The 9,421-nt window shown below is 43.8% G+C and overlaps 1 protein-coding gene across 4 annotated transcripts in view; it reads right to left on the reverse strand.

The window, feature by feature from the left end:
* Nucleotides 1–6,838, reverse strand: part of LOC116980958 (zinc finger protein 239-like) — a 10,329-nt gene extending 3,491 nt beyond the window's left edge. For 2 of the 4 annotated variants that reach the window (XM_033033535.1, XM_033033533.1), the window contains exon 1: nucleotides 6,646–6,838. The gene's annotated coding sequence lies outside the window, so the exon portion shown is untranslated. Of the gene's footprint in view, nucleotides 1–6,586 lie in introns of all 4 variants that reach the window. The other 2 variants (XM_033033536.1, XM_033033532.1) reach the window with 2 other exon arrangements.
* Nucleotides 6,839–9,421: the final 2,583 nt, after the last annotated feature.

Raw genomic sequence — 9,421 nt, forward strand, 5'->3', positions numbered from 1 at the left:
GTGGGTACAAACGATATCGGGAAGAAGAGGAAGGAGGTTCTCCAACATGACTTCAGAGAGTTAGGAAGAAGACTGAAATGCCGGACTTCTAGGGTGATTATCTCTGGATTGCTTCCAGTACCACGTGCTAGTAAGGACAGGAACGGAGATAGCGGATCTGAATGTGTGGCTGAGGGGCTGGTGCAGGGAGCAAGGATTTAGATTTATAGACCACTGGGATCTGTTCTGGGGTAGGGGTGACCTGTACAAAAGGGGCGGGTTACACCTTAACTGGAGGGGGACCCACATTCTGCAGGCAGGTTTGCTAGGACTACACGTGTGGGTTTAAACTAAATAGTGGGGGGAGGGATTGACAAATTGGGAGTATAAAGATGGAGTTGAAGGGGAAGTGGCTACAGGAAAAATTACAAAAGATTCTCAAATTAATGGGAAGGATAGCTTGAGAATGGACAACAGAGTAAGGTCAGGGCCAATTGTGAGGGGGAGAAGTGAATACGGAGGTCAAAGTACTGTATATGAATGCGCGAAGTATAAGGAATAAAGTGGACGAGCTGGAAGCTCAGTTAGAAACTGGCAAGTATGATGTTGTGGGAATTACTGAGACATGGCTGCAAGAGGGCCATGGCTGGGAACTGAATATTCAAGTGTATACCTCTTATCGAAAAGACAGGCAGATCAGCAGAGGGTGTGGGGTTGCCCTGTTGGTGAGGAATGAAATTCAGTCTCTTGCAAGGGGTGACATTGAAACAGGAGATGTGGAGTCAGTATGGATAGAACCAAGGAATTGCAAGGGTAAAAAGACCCAAATGGGACTAATCTACAGGCGCCCAAACAGTAGCCTGGACATAGGGCGCAAGTTGAATCAGTAGTTAAAATTGGCATGTCACAAAAGCAATGTTATGGGAGATTCAACATGCTGGTAGACTGGGAAAATCTGGTTGGCATTGGACCGCAAGAAAGGGACTTTGTAGAGTGCCTTCGTGATGGATTATTTGAACAGCTTGTATTGGAGGTTACCAGGGAATTGGCAATTCTGGATGTAGTGTTATGTAATGAACCGGATTTGATAAAGGACCTTGAGGTTAATGAGCCATTAGGAGGCAGTGACCATAACATGGTCAGGTTTAATCTACAAATGGAGAGGGAGAAGAGCAGATCGTAGGTGTCAGTGTTGCAGTTGAATAAAGGGGACTATGGGGCCATGAGGGAGGGGCTGGCCAAAGTTGACTGGAAAGATACACTAGCAGGGATGACAGTGCAATAAAAATGGCAGGTGTTTCTAGGAATAATACAGAAGGTGCAGGATCAGTTCATTCCTAGGAGGAAAAAAGATTCCAAGGGGAGAAAGAGACGACCATGGCTGACAAGGGACGTCAGGGACAGTATAAAAATTAAAGCAAAGAAGTACAACATAGCAAAGATGAGCGGGAAGCAAGAGGATTGGGTAATGTTTAAAGAACAACAGAAGATAACCAAAAAGACAATACGGGGAGAAAAGATGAGGTACGAAGGTAAGCTAGCTAAGAATATAAAGCAGGATAGTAAAAGCTTCTTTAGGTACGTGAAGAGGAAAAAAAAGTTAAGACCAAAGTTGGACCCTTGAAGACCCAAAAAGGTGAATTTATTATAGGGAACAAGGAAATGGCAGATGAGTTGAACAAGGACACAAACAATCTTCCTGATATAGTAGTGGCCAGAGGATCTGGGGTGACAGAGGAACTAAAGGAAATGCACAGTAGGCAGGAAATGTTGTTGGATAGACTGATGAGACTGAAAGTTGATGAATCCCCAGGGCCTGATGGTCTGCATCCCAGGGTACTTAAGGAAGTGGCTCTAGAAATCGTGGATGCATTGGTGATAATTTTCCAATGTTCTGTAGACTCAGGATCAGTTCATGTAGATTGGAGGGTAGCTAATGTTATCCTACTTTTTAAGAAAGGTGGGAGAGAGAAAACGGGGAATTGTAGACCTGTTAGCCTGACATAGGTGGTGGGAAAGTTGCTGGAGTCAATTAAAAAAGGTGAGATAGCCGCACATTTGGATAGCAGTAACAGGATCGGTCCGAGTCAGCATGGATTTACGAAGGGGAAATCATGCTCGACTAATCTTCTGGAATTTTTTGAAGATGAATTGGCTGCAATAGAATATAACAATAACCATATAACAATTACAGCACGGAAACAGGCCATCTTGGCCCTTCTAGTCCGTGCTGAACACTTATTCTCCCCTAGTCCCATCTACCTGCACTCAGACCATAACCCTCCATTCCTTTCCCATCCATATACCTATCCAATTTACTTTTAAATGATAAAATCGAACCTGCCTCCACCACTTCCACTGGAAGCTCATTCCACACAGCTACCACTCTGAGTAAAGAAGTTCCCCCTCATGTTACCCCCAAATTTTTTGTCCCTTAATTCCCAAATCATGTCCTCTTGTTTGAATCGTCCCTACTCTCAATGGAAAAAGCTTATCTACGTCAACTCTGTCTATCCCTCTCACCATTTAAAAGACCTCTATCAAGTCCCCCCTTAACCTTCTGTGCTCCAAAGAATAAAGACCTAACTTGTTCAACTTTTCTCTGTAACTTAGTTACTGAAACTCAGGCAACATTCTAATAAATCTCCTCTGTACTCTCTCTATTTTGTTGACATCTTTCCTATAATTTGGCGACCAGAATTGTACAGCATATTCCAGAATTGGCCTCACCAATGCCTTGTACAATTTTAACATTACATCCAAACTTCTATACTCAATGCTCTGATTTAAAAAGGCCAGCACACCAAAAGCTTTCTTTACCACCCTATCTACATGAGATTCCACCTTTTGGGAACTATCCACAGTTATTCCTAGATCCCTCTGTTCAACTGCATTCCTCAATTCGCTACCATTTACCATGTACGTCCTATTTTGATTTGTCCTGCCAAGATGTAGCTTATCAGCATTAAACTCCATCTGCCATCTTTCAGCCTATTCTTCTAAATGGCCTAAATCTCTCTGTAGACTTCATTATCCACAACACCACCTATCTTAGTATCATCTGCATACTTACTAATCCAATTTACCACACCATCATCCAGATCATTGATGTATATGACAAACAACAGTGGACCCAACACAGATCCATGAGGCACCCCACTAGTCAACCTGACAAACAACCATCCACCATTGCTCTCTGGCATCTCCCATTCAGCCACCGTTGAATCCATCTTGCTACTCCACCATTAATACACAACAATTGAACCTTCTTAACCAACCTTCCATGTGGAGCCTTGTCAAAGGCCTGACTGAAGTCCATATAGACAACATCCACCGCTTTACCCTCATCAATTTCCCTAGTAACCTCTTCAAAAAATTCAAGACATGGCCTTCCAGGCACAAATCCATGTTGACTGTTCCTAATCAGTCCCTGTTTATCCAGATGCTTATATTTATTATCTCTTAGTATCCTTTCCATTAATTTGCCCACTACTGACGTCAAACTAACAGGTCTATAATTGCTAGGTTTACACTTACAACCCTTTTTAAACAATGGAACAACATGCGCAGTACGCCAATCCTCCGGCACCATTCCCGTCTCTAATGACATTTGAAATATTTCTGTCATAGCCCCTGCTATTTCTACCCTAACTTCCCTCGTAACTAGGAAAATGGACATGGGAGAGCCAGTGGATGTAGTATACCTGGACTTTCAGAAAGCATTTGATAAGGTCCCACATGGTGCTGGGACCGAAGCTATTTACAATATACATCAATGATTTGGATGAAGAGATTCAAAGTAACATTAGCAAATTTGCAGATGGCACAAAGCTGGGTGGCAGTGTGAACTGTGAGGAGGATGCTATGAGAATGCAGGGTGACTTGGACAGGTTGGGGGTGTGGGCAGATGCATGGCAGATGAAGTTTAATGCGGATAAATGTGAGGTTATCCACTTTGGTAGCAAAAACAGGAAGGCAGATTACTATCTAAATGGCGCCATGTTGGGTAAAGGGGAAGTACAACCGGATCTGGGGGTCCTTGTACATCAGTCTATGAAAGTAAGTATGCAGATACAGCAGGCAGTGAAGACAGCGAATGGCATGTTGGTCTTTATAACAAGAGGAATCGAATATAGGAGCAAAGAGGTCCTTCTGCAGGTGTACAGAGCCCTAGTGAGACCACACCTGGAGTATTGTGCTACTCCATTCTCTCAGCATATGACAGTCCCGCCATACCGGGAATTAACCTTGTAAACCTACGCTGCACTCCACCAATAGCAAGAATGGCCTTTCTCAATTTAGGGGACGTAACCAAGTAAATGAAGTACCATTTATGTAGCATAAGATTACACAAAACCACTGGAAACCATACTTCCTGCCTCTAGTGTGTCCAAACCCTTAACAATCTTATATGTTTCAATAAGATTCCCTCTCATCCTTCAAAACTCCAGAGTACACAAGCCCATTCTCTCAGCATATGACAGTCCCCCCATCCCGGGAATTAACCTTGTAAACCTATGCTGCACTCCCTCAATATCAAGAATGTCCTTGCTCAAATTAGGGGACCAAAACTGCACACAATACTCCAGGTGTGGTCTCACTCAGGCCCTGTACAAGTGCAGAAGGGCCTCTTTGCTCCTTTACTCGACCCCTCTTGCTATAAAGGCCAACATTAAGGGACAGAAGTTTAGGGGTAACATGAGGGGGAACTTCTTTACTCAGAGAGTGGTGGCTGTGTGGAATGAGCTTCCAGTGAAGGTGGTGGAGGCAGGTTCATTTTTATCATTTAAAAATAAATTGGATAGTTATATGGACGGGAAAGGAATGGAGGGTTATGGTCTGAGCGCAGGTATATGGGAATAGGGGAGAATACGTGTTCGGCACGGACTAGAAGGGTCGAGATGGCCTGTTTCTGTGCTGTAATTGTTATATGGTTATACCATTTGCTTTCTTCACTGCCTGCCGTACCCGCATGCTTACTTTCATAGACTGATGAACAAGGATCCCCAGGTCCCGTCGTACTTCTCCTTTTCCCAACTTGACGCCATTTAGATAGTAATCTGCTTTCCTGTTTTTTATACCAAAGTGGATAACCTCACATTTATCCACATCAAAATCCATCTGCCATACATCTGTTCACACACCCAACCTGTCCAAGTCACCCTGCATTCTCATAGCATCCTCCTCACAGTTCACACTGCAACCCAGCTTTGTGCCATCTGCAAATTTGCTAATGTTACTTTGAATCCCTTCATCCAAATCATTGATGTATATTGTAAATAGCTGCGGTCCCAGCACCGAGACTTGCGGTACCCCACTAATCACAGCCTGTCTGCCTCTCTCTCTCTGTCTCTTCCTCTCATTGACTCTCTCTCTCTCTCTCTCTCTCTCTCTGTCAATTTTCAATTAATAAAACTTTATTGGCATGATAAAATACCTCATTATATTGCCAAAGTATAAAACATAACATACATATTTAAAATGCATAAAAATAAATACAAGTAATCAGTGCATGGATAGATATGCCCCTGCACATATAACCGCAATACACCTGTACATATACTCGCAATACATCTATAGCCCTTTATTGATCGCTATACGTTCTTACAGCAGTAAGCAGTACAACAGAATAGCAAGTTTAGCAATTCAATATTAATTTCTTAGTATTATTTAATGTCAATTAGTGTGCGTGCATGTTGGTTATTCACTGTCTCTCAGGTTATGGCATGCTGTTACGTATTGTGCATCAAGATGTGCTGCATTTCCTTCTCCAAGCATTATTGTTAGTTTTGATATATCATCTAGTTCTTTAAAATCTGTGGTTGCTCGACTGAGTTTGTCAAAGTATGTTTTCCTTGTTTTGTCAATTATTTTGCATTTTAGGAGGAAGTGCACCTCTGTTTCAACTTCACCTGTCAAACAGTGGCCGCATATTCTATTTTCTCTTGGTTGCCAGAATCTCTTGTCTTCCTTTTTCAACTGCCAAATGGTGGTCACTTAACCTGTATTTGGTGAGGGTCTGTCTCTGCTTTATGTCTCTAACAGTTGAGAGATAGTCTGCCAATTTATAATCTCTTTTTAGGGCACGGTAACATTCTAATCTGCTTTGCCTTTTGGTTTCTTTATCCCAATGTTCCAAATCGTTTATTTACATTGTTTGCTAATTTGGTTCACTCTAACTGGTGATTGGGGGTCAGTATTGATCTGGGGCCAGTCAGGGTTTAACTGAATAGGGGAAGTTAATCTCAGTACCAACTGACACAGGGAACTCTTTTCTGGGCTCCCCTCTTGTGTTTGAAGGGCTTTAAATTGGAGGGTATCTGGGGGGCTGGATTTATGGTGATTCCAAAAATGTAATGCTCTTTTCTGGATATTTATTATCAGTGGGTATCTGCCAAATTCCACCCTACATCATCGTTTGTGTCTCTCTCCCTCTCTCTCTTTCTTTCTACCTCTCTCTCGGTCTCTGTCTGAATCTATCTCTCCCCTCATCCTCCCCCGGTCCCTGATCCCCAGAGCGCCCGCCCGCCCTGATCCACCGGAGCCTCTCACCGCGCCCGCCTCTGGAGACAGAGCACGGTCCCTCGGCTCGGCTCGGCTCACTCACCCCGCCTGGAGGACCGGCCCGGAGGACCACGGGCGCTCGGCTCGGCTCGGCTCACTCACCCCGCCTGGAGGACCGGCCCGGAGGACCACGGGCGCTCGGCTCGGCTCACTCACCCCTCCTGGAGGACCGGCCCGGAGGACCACGGGCGCTCGGCTCGGCTCACCGGAGACATGACGCGCGGACCCTCCCGGGGGCAGACGAGACGTGACGGAAGCGAGCGCACAGCGCAGGGCCTCAGCCCGGAAATGACGTTTCGGCCGCGCTGTCTGCCTGCCAGCAGCGCTGATGACGCATGCGCAGCGGTAGACTTGCTGCCTTGCGTGCAGCGAGCGCTGGCCACAGTGATGGATCCACCCAGCCCCAATGGCCCTGTAGCTTGCTATAGTAGCTTGCTATAGCATCTTTGCCCAGCCCGGTTCCATCCCGACCAAAGATACTAGAGGAGCGCTCTATACAAAGATACAACATCCAATCGACTGCCGTGAAGGGGGCTCTCGGCTCGTCGGCAGAGTCGGCGGTCATTCATTCATTCAGCGCCGCCGCGGGGCTCCCGTGTGGAAGGGAGAGAGGGACTAGGAGTTGGCGGTTGGCATAAACTGGTTTGTGACTGGATCAAATGGCAACTCAAGTAGGATTAGAGGATGACGAAGATCAAGATGATAGGGCTTTTGGTGACTGGACGTCAGTGTCTAGTCGGAGATTAGGGAGGAATCAAGGAGAAGGAGGAATCAGGCAAAACGAGCTCAGCCAAAACAGCAAAAGGAGTTTTGAAGGGAACAGTTCAGAAGAGGATAGGAGAACGGTTCGGAAAAAGGTTGAAAGGAAGGAGGTTAAAATAATACTGAAATTTAGAAAGGAAGATGAGCATGTCAATTTAAGTCCGATAGCTTTATCCAGGGAGCTAAAGAAGAAGGTAGGAGAGGTGGAAACAGCTAAGATTTTGAGAGACGGGAACTTGTTAATAATATGTAAAACGGAGGAGCAGAAAAATAAGGCTCTGAAGATTGAAAGTGTTTGCAAGAAGATGGTTAGTGAAAGAAAGACTCTGGGTGAGAGTAGAGTGACAAGGGGAGTAATAACAGGTATTCCGGTAGATGAAGACCTGGAGAAACTCAAACGGAGTATTTTTGGTGGCCAGGTGAGTGTAGCTAAGAGATTGTTAAGGACAGTGGAGGGTAAGAGGGTAGAGAGCTTGTCTGGCTTCTGGAGTTTCAGCAGACTGAACTACCAGAAAAAGTGAGAATCGGATGCATGATCTTTCCAGTGAGGCCTTATATCCCTCCACCGCTCCGATGTTATAAATGCCAGAGGTATGGACATATAGCAGCGGTGTGTAAGGGGAATCAGAGGTGTCCCAAGTGTGGAGGAGAGCATAGATTTGAAGAGTGCAGAGAAAATATGCAGGATAAATGCTGCAATTGCGGAGGACCGCACAGGGTAACGTATGGGGGATGTGAAGTCAGGAAGAGGGCTGTGGAGATTCAGCAAGTGAAAACAGTAAGTAACATAAGCTACTCAGAGGCAGTGAAGAAGGTGCAAGGACAAAGGGGAAGAGTGGATATTAATGGGAGAGAGAATCATCCGTTTTTGAGATCAGAGGAAAGTCAAGCAGTCAAAACTCACACAGAACTGACAGCTGATAAGCTAATTGTTTTCATTGCATATGTAATCAACTGTACTGATCAGGTTAAACACAAAACAGAAAAAATAAAAATCATTGTTAAGGGAGCAGAGAAGTTTTTGGGTTTAAAAGAAGTATCATGGGAGAGTATCAATAAAAAGCTTGAAGGAGATGGAAGGGAGGAAGGTTCTGGTGATAGGTCAAATTGATTATATTACAATGGAACGCAAGGAGCATAATAGCAAATGGACAAGAGTTTAAAGGATTAATTAAAGAGTTAAAGAAGAAACCAGAAGTCATATGTATTCAAGAAAGCTGGCTTAAGCCTTCATTAGACTTTGTCATCAAAGGTTATGATAGTATCCGTAGAGATAGGGGGGAGGGAAGTGGAGGGGGGTGTGTAATATTTATAAAGCAAGGAATACAGAATAGATTGTTGGTGAAAGGAACAGAATTAGAATATTTAGTGGTGGAAATTTGGATAAGAGAAGGTAAGGTTAAAATTGTTAATTTTTATAATCCGTGTAAAAGGCTTTCATTGGAGTTGATGGATGAACTTGCTGGGTATTTAGGGGGGAAAGTTATATGTTGTGGTGATTTTAATGCTCATAGCACGTTGTGGGATGATTCTAATGATGAAAATGGGATGGTGATTGAGGATTTAATGGAGAAGAATAACCTTGTGTGTCTTAATGATGGAAGTGGGACACGAATCAACATCAGAACAGGGTCAGAATCAGCCATAGACCTCACACTAGTGTCAGACTCATTGGCGGGTGTTTGTTCATGGGAAGTAATTCGAAGAACAACGGTAGGAAGTGACCACTACTCAATAGAAATAGTAGTAGGAGTGAGTTTAGAGGAGTATAATACAGAGAGAATACAAAAGTGGTCTTTTAGTGGTGCTGATTGGGAGAAGTTTAAGACTATTAGTGATCAAGAAATGGAAAAAATTGATATTTATGAAGATGTGGATAATTTAAATATTTCTGTTTGCGAAGCCATTTTAGAGGCAGCAACAAAGTCCATTAAGAGGAAAGGAGGTAAGCACAACAAAAAGAGTGTACCATGGTGGACTAAGGAATGTGACAAAGCAATTAAGTGTCGAAATAAAGCTTTTAAAATTTTGAAAAGAAATCATAATTTTCAGAATCTTATTGAATGCAAAAGGTTGCAAGCAAGTGTAAGAAGAGTAATAAAAAATGCAAAGAGGG

The sequence above is a fragment of the Amblyraja radiata genome, chromosome 15 (genome assembly GCF_010909765.2).
Source record: "Amblyraja radiata isolate CabotCenter1 chromosome 15, sAmbRad1.1.pri, whole genome shotgun sequence".
Taxonomy (NCBI): domain Eukaryota; kingdom Metazoa; phylum Chordata; class Chondrichthyes; order Rajiformes; family Rajidae; genus Amblyraja; species Amblyraja radiata.